We start from the raw sequence: 17,346 nt of genomic DNA, 5'->3' as shown, positions 1-17,346 counted from the left end.
AGACAACTTCTTTGTAGCATCATTGGAAGCTCCTTAATTTTCAGTAATGTGGGAAGTGAATTATAATTGAGCAGTTTGGTGATTAAGATTCAGTCATTAAAATGATGGTCATAGAGACTACAAATGCTTCGCATAATACGGGGTAAAACTGTGATAAGAGTTATACAAATAGGAGATGATACAGAAGAAAAAGATTAAAAGGAAATATTTTAAAATTCTAACAGTAGTTAGAATGGATGGATTATGAGTAATTTTCTATTTTTTCTATGTAATGAGATTATATTACTTTTATAATTATTACTTTTAATTTTCTAAAAAAAGAAATAGGGAAATTACTAGTCAACGTAACATACTGGGTGTTTTGATGTAACTCCTATGCTCCAAACACACAGAACAATAAATTAAATAGCACAAAAAATATAGCCAAGTTCTGAAACAACATAAACATCTTTGTGGGCCAGAAATGAAACATGGACACAACGTTTTAAACAGGGCTGAAACCACAGACCAGCTGGCTTTCAGTCTAGCACTGACAGCTAGTAGTTTTGCTCCTGTCAGGTAAAAGGATTAAGAAGTGCTTAAGTGTTTCATGCGAGGCAGGAACCAGAGCTAGAATCACTACATGAAGCCTGGGGTCTGGTTAAAATATCTGTCTTATTTATGAAAGGCTGAAAAGAGAAAAGAGCTATTCACTACCCGAGACTATAAGTTTTAGCTGATAAAAACACAGCCTCATCAATAGCTATTGAATGAAGCCACTTGCTGAGTCAGTAACTGAATGTGTATTTATGATATTTCCAATATCATGATTAAAATGGAGCCCCGAAATGTCATTATAAGGCCCAGTTGTGGACTGGGGGCCCAGATGGCCAAGTGCGAGCAACTCTGAAACCATTAAATAGGAGGAGAGAGAGAAATTAAAAACCTTTTCTACTCAAAAGAAACCTATAACCCAAATTCTAAAATTTATAAAGACATATAATATTAATATAATAAAATCAGCCACCAAAACATTCATTTCTCTGGATGAAATTAATTTTATGGAGCAGTTCGACAAAGACTTTATTTTAAAAAATAAATTATGTATTTATTTTTGACTAGTAATAGATGCACGTAGGACAAAATTCAAAGGTACAAAAAGGGTAAACAGTGAAAAGTAAGTCTATCTCCACCTCTTTCACCTAGCCACCCAGTTTCCCTCCCCAAAGGCAACCACTGTTACCCATTTCTTGCTATCCTTTCTAAGATAACTGTTGCACATACAAACATATATATATATACACTCACACATATGTACATTTTTATATAAATGGTAGCATTTACACCTATTATTATTTACCTTGCCTTTTTCACTCAATAACATGTTTAGAGATCATTTGATATTAATACCCATGGGATTACCTTATTCTTTTTAATAGCTGCATGGTATTCCAATGATTGGGAGAAACTTTTAAGCCTTTAACTTTTACTTTTAACTTTAACTTTTAAGGATGCTCAGAGAAATAAATTAAGGGATACGTTCCAATTAAAGAGAGCTTAAAAACTGAAACAAAAGAGATTGAACAAGAAGAAGTCAATGTAGTAAAGAACTAGCTAGAACTCTTAGAAATTAAAAATGTCAAGCTGCCCAGAAATAAATCCAAATACTTACAGCCAACTGATCTTGGACAAAGCAAACAAAAACATAAAGTGGGGAAAGGACACCCTTTTTCAACAAATGGTGCTAGGATAATTGGCTAGCCACATGTAGAAGAATGTAAGTGGATTCTCATCTCTCACTTTATACAAAAATCAGCTCAAGATGGATTAAGGACTTAAACCTAAGACCTGAAACTATAATGAAAAAACCCTTCTAGACATTGGCTTAGGCAAGGATTTCATGACCAAAACCCCAAAAGCAATTGCAATAAAGATAAAGATAAATAGCTGGGATCTAATTAAACTAAAGAGATTTGGCATGGCAAAAGGAACAGTTGGCAGAATAAACAGACAACCCACAGAGTGGGAGAAAATCTTCACAATCTATACATCTGACAAAGGACTCACATCCAGAATCTACAACAAACTCAAATCAGTAAAAAACAAAAACAAAAACAATCAATCCCATTAAAAAAGTGGGCTAAGGAAATGAATAGATAATTCTCAGAAGAATAATTCTTCATATGGCCAACAAACATAGGAAAAAATGCTCAGCATCACTAATGATCAGGGAAATGCAAGTCAAAACCACAATGCGATACCACCTTACTCCTGTAAGAATGGCCATAATCAAAGAATCAAAAAACAGTAGATGTTGGCGTGGATGCGGTGATCAGGGAACACTTCTACACTGCTGGTGGGAATGTAAACTAGTACAGCCGCTATGGAAAACAGTGGCGAGATTCCTTAAAGAACTAAAAGTAGAACTACCATTTGATCCAGCAATTTCACTCCTAGGTATCTACCCAGAGAAAAAGAAGTCATTATTTGAAAAAGATACTTGTACACACATGTTTATAGCAGCACAACTCACAATAGCCAAATCGTGGAACCAACCCAAATGCCCATTAATCAGTGAGTGGATAAAGAAACTGTGGTATATATATATATGTGTGTATATATATATATATATATATATATGTGTGTGTATATATATATATATGTGTGTGTGTATATATATATATATATATATATATATATATGTGATGGAATACTACTCAGCCATAAAAAGGAATGAATTAACAGCATTTGCAATGAGCTGGATGAGATTGGAGACTATTATTTCAAGTGAAGTAACTCAGGAATGGAAAACCGAACATCATAGGTTCCCACTGATATGTGGGACCTAAGCTATGAGGACATAAAGGCATAAGAATGATACAATAGACTTTGGGGACTTGAGGGGAAGAGTGGGAGGCTGGGCGAGGGATAAAAGACAACAAATATGGTACAGTGTATACTGCTTGGGTGATGGGTGCACCAGGGTCTCACAAATCCCCTGTGCTAAAGAACTTACTCATGTAACCAAATACCACCTGTATTCCAATAACTTATGGAAAAATAAAATTAAAAAAAAAAAAGTCAAGCTGGGCTTGGTGTCTTGCACCTGTAATCCCAGCAGCTTGAGAGGCTGAGGCAGGAGGATCACTTGAGCCCAGGAGTTCAAGGCTGCAGTGAGCTATGATTGCACCATTGCTCTCAGCCTAGGTGACAGAGCAAGACTCTATAAAAAGAAAGAAAAAGAAATTATGTAGTTGGTATATAAAAAACTCAATAGATGGGATAAACTTTACCTTTTACACTATTGATAAATGAATTAATGAGTTAGAATATAGCACTTAAAATTCACACAGAACACATAAAAAAGGTTAAAATATGAAAAAGTAGTTGAAAGACAGGATTGAGAGATTACAGTGTATAGTTATAGAAAAATATTGGTAGAAAACTAATTTTTGAAGATAACAATGGCTGAGAATTTTTAGCGCTGAAGGGCCTGAGACATCAAATCAAAAGTGAACTTTATAGTGTTTGCAGTTTAAATAAAGATAAATCTGCATCTAGACAGGTTGTGGTGAAACTCTAGAATACCAAAAGTCAAGAGAAAATCTTAGAAGCCACCAAAGTTAGAAGCCAGATTACCTACAGAAGTACAGTAATTACAGAAACAGGTTTCTCATTAGCAATAGTTGATATCAGGAGAAAATGGAGTAATATTAATATCTTCAATATGAAGGCAAAATAACGTTCAATACCATGTTATGTCCAGGGAAACTGTTAATCCAGACTAAAGAATTGTAATTAGATAAAATGTTAACTGTTATTAAGAGAAAAGAATTTAGGAGTTTTTTTTGGGGGGGGTACATGTAAAACAAAATAAAAACTAAAACTCTAAATTAGCACTATCCAATAAAAATGTAATGCTAATCACATATGTAATTTTTAATTGTATAGTAGTCACATTAAAAAAGAAAAAAGAGGTAAAATTAATTTTTAATAATTTATTTAACCCAGTATGTCCAAAATATTATCATTTCAACATGTAATCAATATAAAAATTATTGAGATATTTTACTTTCATTTTTTTCACGCTAAGTCTTCAAAATCCAGTTTCTATTTTATACTTAGAGCACATCTTTTTTTTTTTTTTTTTTTTTGAGACAGAGTCTCACTATGTTGCCCAGGTTGGAGTGCAGTGGCGTGATCTCGGCTCACTGCAACCTCTGTCTCCTGGACTGAAGCAATTCTCATGCCTCAGCCTCCTGAGTAGCTGGGATTACAGGCATGTGCCACCACACTCAGCTAATTTTTGTATTTTTAGTAGAGATGGGGTTTCACCACGCTGGCCAGGCTGGTCTCGAAATTCTGACCTCAAATGATCTACCTGCCTCAGCCTCCCATTGTGCTGGGATTACAGGCATCAGGCACCGTGCCCAGTCATTAGAGCACATTTTAATTCAGACTGCCTGCCTATCAAGGACTCAAAAGCAGATGTAGGTAATGGCTACATTACCAAATTGGACAGTGTGGTTCTAGATAGTAACAACAAATAGATTGTATGCATGGGGGAGTTTTGTTAAGTGGGAAGGTATAATATGTTAAGGCCCTCTTCATGTTCAAGAGGAAGATAAAAATATTAAGTAATTCAGACTCTTCTAGAAAAATGTATAATTAAATATATGTGATAAAAAAACAGAAAAGATTTAACTAAAATAATGGAAATACAAACCATTATAGCTCTCAAAGCAGCAGAAGGGCAAAAGAGAATATTGAAAACTTAGTTCAGTAAAAGACAGGATAGTTTAAAAAAGTTAAAAAAAAAATTTAAATGAAGAAAAGGGATGATAAATAGAATATAGAAAATGAGAAGTAGAAAGAGTTCCAAATATATGAGTAGTTCAAAGTAAATATAGATTAATTTTCTTTGTTAAGAGTCAACAATTTGAATAAAAAGCCAAATTATTTATCCATTGCTCTATCGATAGATGTTTAGCAATATCAAAAATAAAACCACTGAGAAATGGGAAAAGAAAACTGATAGAAATTATCAATATCAGACAGATGAAAGACCAAGGGCTTGAATAAAGATAAAATGAAACAGTACACATTAATAAAAGGAAAAGTCTACCAAGAAGATATAATAATTATGAACCTGAATGCACCTTAAATATAGCCTTAAAATACACAAAGCAAAAACAGAATTATAAAGAATTAGAAGTCTACAATTATAGTGAGATATTTTAATACAGGTCTGTCCAAAACTGATAAATCAAGCAGATAAAAATTAGGCAGTAGAAGATTTTAAAATATCCTGAACAAATGGCTGTTATTAAAAAGTCAAAAAAATACAGATGCTGGTGAGGTTACGGAGAAAAAGGAACACTTACTGTTGGTGAGAGTGTAAATTAGTTCAACCATTGTGGAAAATAGTGTGTTGATTCCTCAAAGCCCTAAAAACAACTACCATTCGACCCAGCAGTCCCATTACAGGGTATATACCCAAAGGAGTAAAGACACATGCATGCATATGTTCATTGCAGCACTATTCACAATAGCAAAAACATGGAATCAACCTAAATGCCCATCAATGGCAGACTGGATAAGGAAAATGTAGTACATATACACCATGGAATACTATGCAGCCATAAAAAAGAATGAGATCATGTTCTTTGCAGGAACATGGGTAAAACTGGAGGCCATTATCTTTAGCAAACTAATGCAGGAACAGAAAACCAAATACTGCATGTTCTCACTTAGAAGTGGGAGCTAGATGATGAGAACACATGGACACATAGAGGGGAGCAACAGATGCTGGGGCCTTCCAGAGAGTGGAGGGTGGGAGGAGGGAGAGGATCAGGTTAAATAACTAATGAGTACTAGGCTTAATACCTGAGTGACAAAATAATCTGTACAGCAAACCTCTATGACACAAGTTTAGCTATATAACAAACCTACACATGTACCCCTTAACTTAAAAATTTAAAAAAGTGGCTGGGCACAGTGGCTCACGCCTGTAATCCTAGCACTTTGGGAGGCCGAGGCAGGCGGATCACCTGAAGTCAGGAGTTTGAGACCAGCCTGGCCAACATAGTGAAACCCCATCTCTACTAAAAATACAAACAAACAAACAAAAAAATAGCCAGGCTTGGTGGCATGTGCCTGTAATCCCAGCAACCCGGGAGGCTGAGGCAGGAGAATCGCTGGAACCCAGGAGGTGGTGGCTGTAGTAGAGCCGATATCGTGTCACTGCACACCAGCCTGAGTGACAGAGCGAGACTCCATCTTAAAAAAAAAAAAAAAGTTTAAAAAAGTGGTATATTTCTTTATTAAAAAAAAAAGGCAATATGAACAGAGTTAATGCATAGCTGAACAAATGAGAAAAGGTATTTCAATGTTAAAAGCTGACAAGGGATTAATGCTCAGAATATACAAGGGACTCCTGCAAATAAAAATCAGGAGGGCAACCCCAGTAGAAAAATGGGCAAAGGATATGGACAAACAATTGATAGAAAGGAAGCCCCTACAGCTATTATGCATGTAAAGAGAAGCTTAAAGTTATTAGTAATCACACAAATGAGAATTAGAACAAAATGGCACTTTACATCTACTGGACTGCAAAAATTTAAAAGCTGGATAAGCCAAATGTTGGCATAGATGGGTTCTGTATCTTGATGGGCTGATGGGGTGTGGATGCTATAGCCTTTCTGGAAGGATCTAGGGCTACTAACGCTATGACCCAGCAGTTATGCTACTGAGTATATAGTCCAGAGACATTATCATAGGATCCACAAGAGCCCACAGGTTTGAGGTTGTTTGGTGTGGTGTATGTAGGTGGGAGAGCACTGGAGCCAGCTGAGTGCCCACCATCAGTGAGAGAATGCACAGGTGAAATGTGGCAGATGACGCCAGGGTGATGTTCGGCAATGGGAACCCAGATTAGATATGCCTGTGCCACATGTATGAGATTTCAGAACCTAGCAGTTTTTTAGAGAGAAAAAATAGTAAGAAGCAGAATATGTAATACACTATCATTTATGCAAATAAAACATACACCCAAATACCACAATACCTTTTTTTTTTTTTGAGATGGAGTTTCGCTGTTGTTGCCCAGGCTGGAGTGCAATGGTGCGATCTCGGCTCACCACAACCTCTGCCTTCCCAGTTCAAGCAATTCTCCTGCCTCAGCCTCCCAAGTAGCTGGGATTACAGGCATGTGCCACCACGCCTGGCTAATTTTGTATTTTTTAGTAGAGACAGGGTTTGTCCATGTTAATCAGCGTGGTCTTGAACTCCCGACCTCAGGTGATCCACCTGCCTTGGTCTCCCAAAGTGCTGGGATTACAGAGGTGAGCCACTGCGCCTGGCCACTACAATACCTATTTTGTAAGAACACCAACATACAGAAACAACCACATGCGATCAGAACAAAATCCTGGCGTAAATGGGTAGGGGAGGAAATGAAAGTTGGAGGTGGGGATAAATGGAAACAAATGCTTAGACAACAAAGTGACCTTGGAACCTTGCACAGATTGGTGATGAAAATATGCTACAATAGGATAAAAGTATGATTAACTCCACCTTCTGCATCTGGGGTCTCAAAAACAAGCAAGCAAACAAGCAGGTAGAAAACAAAAACAAAAAGAAAAGATGCAAAACAGAGTTATCAAAATGGTGGTAGAGTTAATGTATTTACATTAAACAAATATGTTTTTAAGAACAAAAAATATCCTGAACAATGTTTCTAATTAAAAACAAATGCTGGATAAAATGTAATATATATATATTTTTCTAATATGTAGTTGAGCTTATAAGAAAGACAGGAATCCATGGGCCAAAAATGAAATGGAATCAGGAATGCAAAGAAGTAAACAGGTGTTCAGTTGGCTTTTACCCTGGAGGCTTCTGCCAAGAGCTGGTGACCTTGAGCTTCTGTTTTGACAAGTATGAGAAGGGAACAAGAGAGATAATTCTAGAACCAGTTTAAGGTGAGGAATTTAGTAGAAAGTGACTCTGCATAAGGCTGGGACCCCAAAAGTGCTTACTTTCAGCAAAAAGGTGATCTAGAGATAAACCACCCTGTTCATCTAGGCTGTGGCCTTGGGGACAGAAGTAGCTGAATATCTTATTTTATTTTTATTTTAGAGAAAGTCTCTCTCTATTTTAGAGACAGAGTCCCACTCTGTTGCCCAGGCTGGAGTTCAGTGGCATAATCATAGCTCACTGCATAGCTCAAGGGATTTTCCCATTTCAACCTCCCGAGTAGCTGGGACTATAGGTGTGTGCCACCACCCCTGGCTATTTAAAAAAATTTCTTTTTGTAGAGACAGGGTCTTGCTATGTTGCCCAGGCTGGTCTGACACTGCTGACCTCAAGCGATCCTCCCACCTCGGCCTCCCTAAGTGCTGAAATTACAGACATGAGCCACTGTGCCTGGCCCTCCTCTGTGAATATCTAACCACAATCCAGCACTCATGCATGTGTGGGACCCAAATTCACACTACCATATAGTTCAAAATCTCCAGCCAACAATTTTCTATTGGATTCAGGTTGGAAGCACTGTCATGTATCTGTAAAAACAAATATAAGTCTGCCAGGTGCAGTGGCACACACCTGTAGTCCCAGGTACTTGGGAGGCCAAGGCTGAGCCCAGGAGTTCATGGGAGGCCAAGGCTGAGCCCAGGAGTTCATGGCTAGCCTGAGCAAACTAGCAAGACCTGCTCTCAGAAAAAAGAAAAAAAAAAAAGGAAAACAAATTCAAATCTTCTCTGGAGGCAAAAAGTCAGCATCATAAAGAAGTTGATTCTCCCCGAATTATTCCATAAATCCAGTGCAGTTTTAGTTAAAATACCAACAGAGTTTTTCATAAAACTTGATTTTAAAACTTATATAGAACAACAAGAGCGAGGCGTGGTTCATGCCTATAGTATATAGTCTTAAAACAGGAGTAGATTAAGTGACAATGGAATATCCCAGAAACAGACCTGTGTATCTATAAAAATGTTGTATGTGATAGCAGGGGCATTATGAATCAGTGGGGGGTGGAAATGGAAAAAAGAGGTTTGGCTATATATATGAAAAAATAGAATAAAATTAGATCTCTACTTCACACCATAAGTGAAAATAACTTCCAGTTAGATTAAAGATCTAATTATGAAAGCAAAGCTTTAAAGTTTTAGAAGAAAGTATAGAATATAGTTGTGTTCTAAGTGTAAGAAGGATTTTTTTAGATACAAAAAGCATAAATCATTAAGGATTGATCAGTTCAACTGCATAAAAATTTTAAACTTCATTGTAACCAAACGCATCATAATAATGTGAGAAGATAGGCTATAGTTGGTGGGAGAAGGTATTTTCAATGTACGTAACCAGAAAAGTATTAGTATATAAGATAATAACCCTTTAGCAAAAGAGGCAGAGAATCACATAAGATAAACTACAATGAAAAGGCCGGGCACGGTGGCTCATGCCTGTAATTCCCGCACTTTTGGGTGGATCACCTGAGGTAGGGAGTTCGAGACCAGCCTGACCAACATGGAGAAACCCCGTCTCTACTAAAAATACAAAAATTAGCCGGGCATGGTGGTGCATGCCTGTAATCCCAGCTACTTGGGAGGCTGAGGCAGGAGAATCACTTGAACCCAGGAGGCGGAGGTTGCGGTGAGCCAAGATTGTGCCATTGCACTCCAGCCTGGGCAACAAGAGCAAGACTCCATGTCAAAAAAATAAATAAATAAAATAAAATAAAACAAAAAACTACAATGAAGAATAACTACAGAAAGATGTTCAAGCTTATCATTTATTATGGAAGTGCAAATAAAAATAACAGTAAATACCAAGTATTGGCAGAAAAATACTTGGTATTTCTCTTGGCAGCGAAATGTTGAGAAATAGGCACTCTTAGATATTACTGATGAAGTATAAATTTATAACATTCTTTTGAAGAGCAGTTTAGCAATATATGGTAAAGCTGAAGATTAATTTTTTTTTATAATTAATGCAGGCTGGGCATGTTGGCTCATACCTGTAATCCCAGCATTTTGGGAGGCTGAGGTGGGAGAATCACTGGAGGGCAGGAGTTCAAGACCAGCCTGGGCAACATAGTGAGACTCCATCTCTACAAAAAATGTAAAAATTAGCCAGGTGTAGTTGCACGTGCCTATAGTCCCAGCTACTTAGAAAGCTTAGGAGGAATGCTTGAGCCCAGGAGTTTGAGGCTGCAGGGAGCCATGATTGCACCACTGCATTCCAGTCTGGGTGACAGAGCAAGACCCTGTCTCTTAAAAAAAGAATAAAGAAGAAGAAGAAAGAAATTAATGCATATGTGGACACGGAGGTATATGAAGAAGGTTCATTATAGCATTGTTTGTAATAGAGAGAAGTTGGAAACGAACGTCTATCAAGAGGAAATATTAATAGATAAATAAATTCTGGTGTACTCATACAATGAAATACTATACATCAGTTAAGATAAATGAACTAAAAGCATCAGCATCTGATACACATCTCAGAAATTTAAAGTTGAGGTAGAAAAGAAAAAAATGTAGAATGAGCTTTATAGTGTGATACCATTTACATAAAATTTGAAAACATTACAAACATAAGCTTGGTGAGGGCATGTATTTGTTCTGTGCTCTATCCCAGCATCTAGAATTGTGCCTAGCATATGGTGGGTTCTTATTAAACATTTACAGAGAAAAAGCTGAATGCAAAACAATACTATAAAGTGTTTATGGTTACATACATATGAATTCATGGTATTAAAAATTTACATGCGAATAACAAAACTTTTGGATAGTGGTTCCCTCTGGGGAGGAAGAGAAGGGAAGGGATTGGGGAGGGATACACAAGGCATTTCAACTGTGTTTGTAATGTTCAAAAATATGTGAAAGATAAAATGTTAAAATTGATAAAGCTGAGTGGTATCACAGATGTTTGTTATATTTTTCATAGTTTTCTCTATGTTGCTAATATTTTATAATTTAAAAATTTCTTATCTCAGAAAGATAAGACTTGTGCCAAGTTGTTTGCCTTTACTCAAAACAACCTTTGGCTAATCCGCTATTAGAATGTATTATTTATCAATGTTAGCCTTCATTTGCTGCTGCCAGTATGCCTGCCATAGCAACTCATGCCTACAAATTTGAATCTGCTTCTTCTGATCTGTTGATTAGAGAAATCGATTTTGAAGCTCGTTTAGAAGTATACATAACTTAAGAGTTATGGCTGGGCGCAGTGGCTCATGCCTGTAATTCCAGCACTTTGGGAGGCTGAGGTGGGCAGATTGCCTGAGGTCAGGAGTTCCAGACCAGCCTGGCTAACATGGTGAAACCCCATCTCTATTAAAAATACAAAAATTAGCTGGGCGTGGTGGCACACGCCTGCAGTCCCAGCTACTTGGGAGGCAGGAGACTCGCTTGAACCCAGGAGGCGGAGGTTGCAGTGAGCCGAGATTGTGCCACTGCACTCCAGCCTGGGCGATAGAGCGAGACTCTGTCTCAAAAAAAAAAAAAAAAGAAAGTTTTGAGTGAGGATCTGAAGAGTCTTTGGTGCATGAGCTCAAGTGTGCTTTATTTATTAATAATACTAACTTCCATTTTTTGAATGCTTTCTATGTGCCAAACCTTCTGTGAAGCACTTTTTATACATTACTTAATCCTCACAGTATCCCTCTGTGAGACAGATATTGTAGCTATTTAAGGAATAAAAAACTATAACTCAAATAAAGAGATTTGCCCAAGTTCTTAGATATAGTAAGTGGTGGAGCTGGAATTCATACTCAGTTCAATTAGATCACCTCACTGTACTGTTCAGAGACAGGGGCATGCATTTTCTGGTTTGAATCTAGACAGTCATTGTGTACATACTTGGTAATGTCTTCTAGTTCATTTCTTAGTTTTGTAGTTTGCTTATTATCTTGTAAAATAAAAAAATAAAAAACATTGGTAGTTATGGAGAATATTTTCTGTTACTTCATATTTTGGGAAAGTAGTGGGAAAAGTCTGTAATTTAAATACTTACACCCATTATACAGGCTCACTTCTCATTGCTGAGGGATCTGTATGTGGATTTAGAGTTCATTTAATAATCATTAGCTGGGCGTGGTGGCCGGCACCTGTAATCCCAGCTACTCGGGAGGCTGAGGCGGAGAATTGCTTGAATCTGGGAGGCAGAGGTTGCAGTGACCCGAGATTGTGCCACTGCACTCCAGCCTGGGTGACAGAGCAAGACTCCATCTCAAAAAACAAAAAAAAAGATCTAGGTCCCCCCAGTTATGAAGTTGCAGGGAGAAGCCCGGAGGTCATCATAAGAATATTTACTTAGTGATATTACATTTAAAAAATTAGTACCTATTTAGTCGGGCATGGTGGCGGGTGCCTGTAATCCCAGCTACTCAGGGGGCTGAGGCAGGAGAATCTCTTGAACCATCTCAAAAAAATAATAATAATAATTAGTAGCCATTTAGGCTGTGCACGGTAGCTCATGTCTGTAATCCCAGTATCTTGGGAAGCCGAGGTGGGCGGACCACCTGAGGTCAGGAGTTCGAGACCATCCTGGCCAACATGGTGAAACCCCATCTCTACTAAAAATACAAAAATTAGTGGGACATGGTGGCGGGTGCCTGTAATCCCAGCTACTCGGGAGGCTGAAGCAGGAGAATCGCTTGAACCCAGGAGGTGGAGGTTGCGGTGAGCCGCGATCACGCCATTGCATGCCAGCCTGGGCAACAAGAGCGAGACTCCGTCTCAAAAAAAAAAAAAAATTAATACCCATTTAAATATATCCCAGGATCTATTTCTACCTCCCACTGTCTTTGTTGGCGTGCTGCTGATTGTTAAATTTCAAACTATATAATGCAAATGTAGTGCTGTGTCAGTGGGAACATGAAATTTCTTATCTTACAAACGATGCAGAATTTTGCAAAACCCTGAAAATTATGTTAGAGAACTGGTCAAGTAATATAAAATCACTGGCAGATAATGATATCATAGAATTAAGAGTAGTGATCAATTAGATAAAAGAAAATGACACCAATTATGACATGATAGACACCTCAAAGCATTATGTGAATATCTCACAGGACTAAGGAAAAAGGCTCTTGGGAAAATTGATGAGGCCCTTGAATATTTATACAGAAATGACTCTCTGTTTTAGGTTTTGTTTTTTGTTTTTGTTTTTGTTTTTTGACAAGGTCTTGCTCTGTTACCCAGGCTAGGCTGGTGTGCAGTGGCACGATCATGGCTCACTGCAATTTCTGCCTCCTGGGCTCAAGCAGTTCTCCTGCCTCAGCCTCTCAATAGCTGGGACTACATGCTTGGCTAATCTTTTGTAGAGATAGGGTTTCTCTATGTTGCTGGGGCTGGTCTGGAACTCCTGACCTCAAGCAAGCCACCTGGCTCAGCCTCCCAAAGTGTTGGGACTACAGGCGTGAGCTGAAATGACCTTCTTTTTTATTATACTACAAATTCAAATATGAAGTAAGGATGTCATATTCTGCTATCATTATTTCATTGGGAAGATTATGTAAAAAATGCCAAACAATTTATTCTTGTTCTGAGAATTTGCATATGCAGATGCTCTTCAACTTCTGATGGGATTATCTCCCAATAAACCCATTGTCAGTTGAAAATATTGTAAGTCAAAATAAATTTAATACCCAGATAAACATCATAAAGTCAAAAAATTGTTAGTTGAACAATTTTAAGTGGGAGATCGTCTGTAGTTAAATAAACAGGAAAATGTTATTTTCATGAGTTTTCGTTTAATATTTTTTTTAAGATGTAGACTCAACACTTTCATTTATACAATGAAATGTTAGTACCCATTTTAATAGAATTCACTTCAGTTTCTTTTATCCTTTACCATATCATCTGACAATGAAGACCTTGAATTTGTCCAGATGTCAGCTTACCCATAGCTGTTACAGTCATGTATGCTGGGGCTTGATGGGGACATTTGGAGAAGTTCTGTGATTCAGAGACATAGATTTCAGTGTGTTTGAAGGGTTGTCTCTTATTTATTGGGGTCTGTGGAGTTATAAATATTTTACAATTATTAACTTATTAAGCTAGACTGAGTTTTGAGAGGACTAGGCCCACATATCCAAGGATTTGTCTAACGCTACATTCTCTGCATCTGTTGATTTTGGGATAAAAATTGTTCTAGGTGCTTTATCTCCTAGTGTACATTCTTAATATTCTACAATTTTTTTCTCTTTATCAGTGATTTTCCAATACCAAAGTTTTTTTTGTTTGCTTTGCCGCCTAGGCTGGAGGGCAGTGGCGCGATCTCGGCTCACTATAGCCTCCGCCCTGCCAGCTCAAGTGATTCTCCTGCGTCAGCCTCCCGAGTAGCTGATATTACAGGCAGGCGTCATCACACCTGGCTAATTTTTGTATTTTTAGTAGAGATGGGGTTACATCATGTTGCCCAGGCTGGTCTCAAACTCGAGCTCAAGTCTGCCCTTGTTGACCTCCCAAAGTGCTGGAATTACAGGAGTGAGCCACTGTGCCCAGCCAACTTTTTTTAAATTTATGTTTTACTAAACAGCAACTTCCAATATCAAAGTTTTTAATAAGTAATATTTTGAGGCAAAAATGAGCCAATTAAAGTCAAAGTATTGAATTTCTCATTAAACTTATTCAATTCAAAATTATTAGCTTTTATTCCAACTTTATATTTTTCTATATTTTTGGTATTAAAATATCCTTTCATGCAACAATTATAGTTTTTTAAATGACCTTATTAACAAAAATTAAAAAGCTAATCCCTCTTTTTATTTTTTATGAAAGTCCAACAGTCTGGAAACCTAGCCAGTTCAGAGATCTTTCTGAAGCTCTCATTCTAATAATCTCTCTTCCTTAAAACTCTCAGACCACTGTGGCCTACAGCAATATAACCCCATTGGGGTTTTATTTTTTATTTAGTTTTTTTATTTTTATTTTTTCATTATTATTATTATTATACTTTTAAGTTTGAGGGTACATGTGCACAATGTGCAGGTTAGTTACATATGTATACATGTGCCATGCTGGTGCGCTGCACCCATTAACTCGCCATTTAGCATTAGGTATCTCCTAATGCTATCCCTCCCCCCTCCCCCCACCCCACAACAGTCCCCCATTGGGGTTTTAAATCCATCTGTGCATTAAGTATTTTCTGTAGACTGAATAAAATATCTTTGTTATTTTTTAAAAACTTTTCAAATGTATGAATATGCTCAATTTATTTTAAAACTTTAATTTTCCAGTAGCCTTTTAGAAAATATTTTTTGTATGTATTTTTCTCAATCACGTGCTTTTTTTTTTTTTTTTTTCGAGACAGAGTTTCACTCATTGTCGCCCAGGCTGGAGTGCAGTGGTGCTATCTCGACTCACTGCAACCTCCGCCTCCCTGGCTCAAGCGATTCTCTTGCCTCAGCCTCCTGAGTAGCTGGGACTACAGGCGCGAGCCACCACACCTGGCTAATTTTGGTATTTTTCGTAGAGACGAGGTCTCACCATGTTGCCCAGGCTGGTCTCAAACTCCTGAATTCAAGAGATCAGCTGGCCTCGGCCTCCCATAGTGCTGGGATTATGGGTGTGAGCCACTGTGCCCAGTCTCAGTCACATAATTTCTGTCAAATATAGAAGTCATTGAACTAGTTTTACTTTAGAAAGCATCATCAGGGCCAGGGCAGTGGCTCACACCTGTAATCCTAGCACTTTGGGAGGTCGAAGTAGGCAGATCAGTTGAGGTCAGGAGTTCAAAACCCGCTTGGCCAACATGTTGAAACCCTGTCTCTACTAAAAATGTAAAAAAAAAATTAGCTGGGGCCGGGTGTGGTGGCTCACGCCTGTAATCCCAGCACTTTGGGAGGCCGAGGCAGGCAGATCATTTGATGCCAGGAGTTTGAGACCAGCCTGGCCAAAATGGTGAAACCCTGTCTCTACTGAAAATACAAAAACTAGCCAGGCGTGATGGTGGGCGCCTGTAATCCCAGCTACTCCGGAGGCTGAGGCAGGAGAATGACTTGAGCCCGGAAGGTGGAGTTGCAGTGAGCCGAGATCGCGCCACTGCACTCCAGCCTGGGAGACAGAGTGAGACTCCGTCCAAAAAAAAAAAAAAAAAAATTACCTGGGCATGGTGGCGGGCACCTGTAATCCCAGCTACTTAGGAGGCTCAAGCAGGAGAATCGCTTGAACCCGGGAGGCGGAGGTTGCAGTGAGCTGAGAATCACGCCATTGCACTCCAGCCCTGGCAACAAGAGTGAAACTCAGTCTCAAAACAACAACAACAACAAAAAACTTTATCAGTAAAGGTAAACCTATAAGGGAAAAATGGATTTGACAATATAAGAATTAAAATTTTATATAATGTGTCTGGTTCATCAGAGATTGTTATCACAGGTTTGGTCAAATCCTTTGGAACATCGACGTGTAGGTTTGAAAACTGTACCCACTTCATATTGGTACTGAGAAGAAAGCCACCATTTTTGGCTGTATAGCCCTTAGAACTGTTTACAGAAAAATTCCCCAATCCCTGCCAGAGGCGCCGGCACACGGTCCCAAACGCCGTCCGCGCCGCCACGGTAAGGCTGTATTGGACAGTTAGGAATATTTTGCTGTGCTTGCTGCTAAAGAACTTGGTATCTCTATTAAAGTACACGAACCTCCAAAGAAAACAGAGCGATTTACTCTTCTCAAATCAGTGCATATTTACAAGAAGCACAGAGTTGAGTATGAAATGAGAACACTTCACAGATGTTTAGAGTTAGAACCTCTGACTGGAGGCACAGCAGACGTCTACTTGGAATATATTCAGCAAAACTTACCTGAAGGGGTTGCCATGGAAGTGACAAAGACACAATTAGAACAGTTACCAGAACACGTCAAGGAGCCAGTCTGGGAAACACTATCAGAAGAAGAAGAAGAAAGCAAGTCCTAAAGCCTCAGGGAGGCCATTTTTGCCTGAATTTGAAATGAGGGTGGGCCAGATGAGTATGTTTAAGTGGAGAGTGCTTCCAGCTGAGATGATTTGAGTCTGCCCTAACTGCTCCACTGAGTTCTCGTGCCCTCATCAGCTGAGAACAGGGAATGGAACTTTAATGGAAGAACCACTTTTATCTATTCTTTTTATACATGTCATTGTTTCAGTTCTGATTTCAACAAACATGAGCAAACCACTTTGACTCAAAGTGGAAAGAGTGAAAATTCTATTTTGTTATGCTACTGGTGTTCAATTATTAGTTTGTACCATTTTTAATTTATGTCAGTTGATGCATCTGAAAATAAGTGCTTGAAGTGTTCACACCCTTATTTATTTATTTTTTTTTCAGATTCCTAGAAGGAATCTTTGGTTAATTCAGATTGAGCAGTTAAAGTTTTTGCTATT

At 38.2% G+C, this 17,346-nt stretch overlaps 1 protein-coding gene across 4 annotated transcripts in view; it reads left to right on the top strand.

Moving 5' to 3' along the window:
• Window positions 1–17,346, top strand: part of DCAF10 (DDB1 and CUL4 associated factor 10) — a 67,482-nt gene that overhangs the window by 18,372 nt on the left and 31,764 nt on the right. The gene's annotated exons all lie outside the window — the stretch shown is intronic.

Source organism: Pongo pygmaeus, chromosome 13 (assembly GCF_028885625.2).
Source record: "Pongo pygmaeus isolate AG05252 chromosome 13, NHGRI_mPonPyg2-v2.0_pri, whole genome shotgun sequence".
Taxonomy (NCBI): domain Eukaryota; kingdom Metazoa; phylum Chordata; class Mammalia; order Primates; family Hominidae; genus Pongo; species Pongo pygmaeus.
This window is presented reverse-complemented; position numbering and strand designations above follow the sequence as displayed.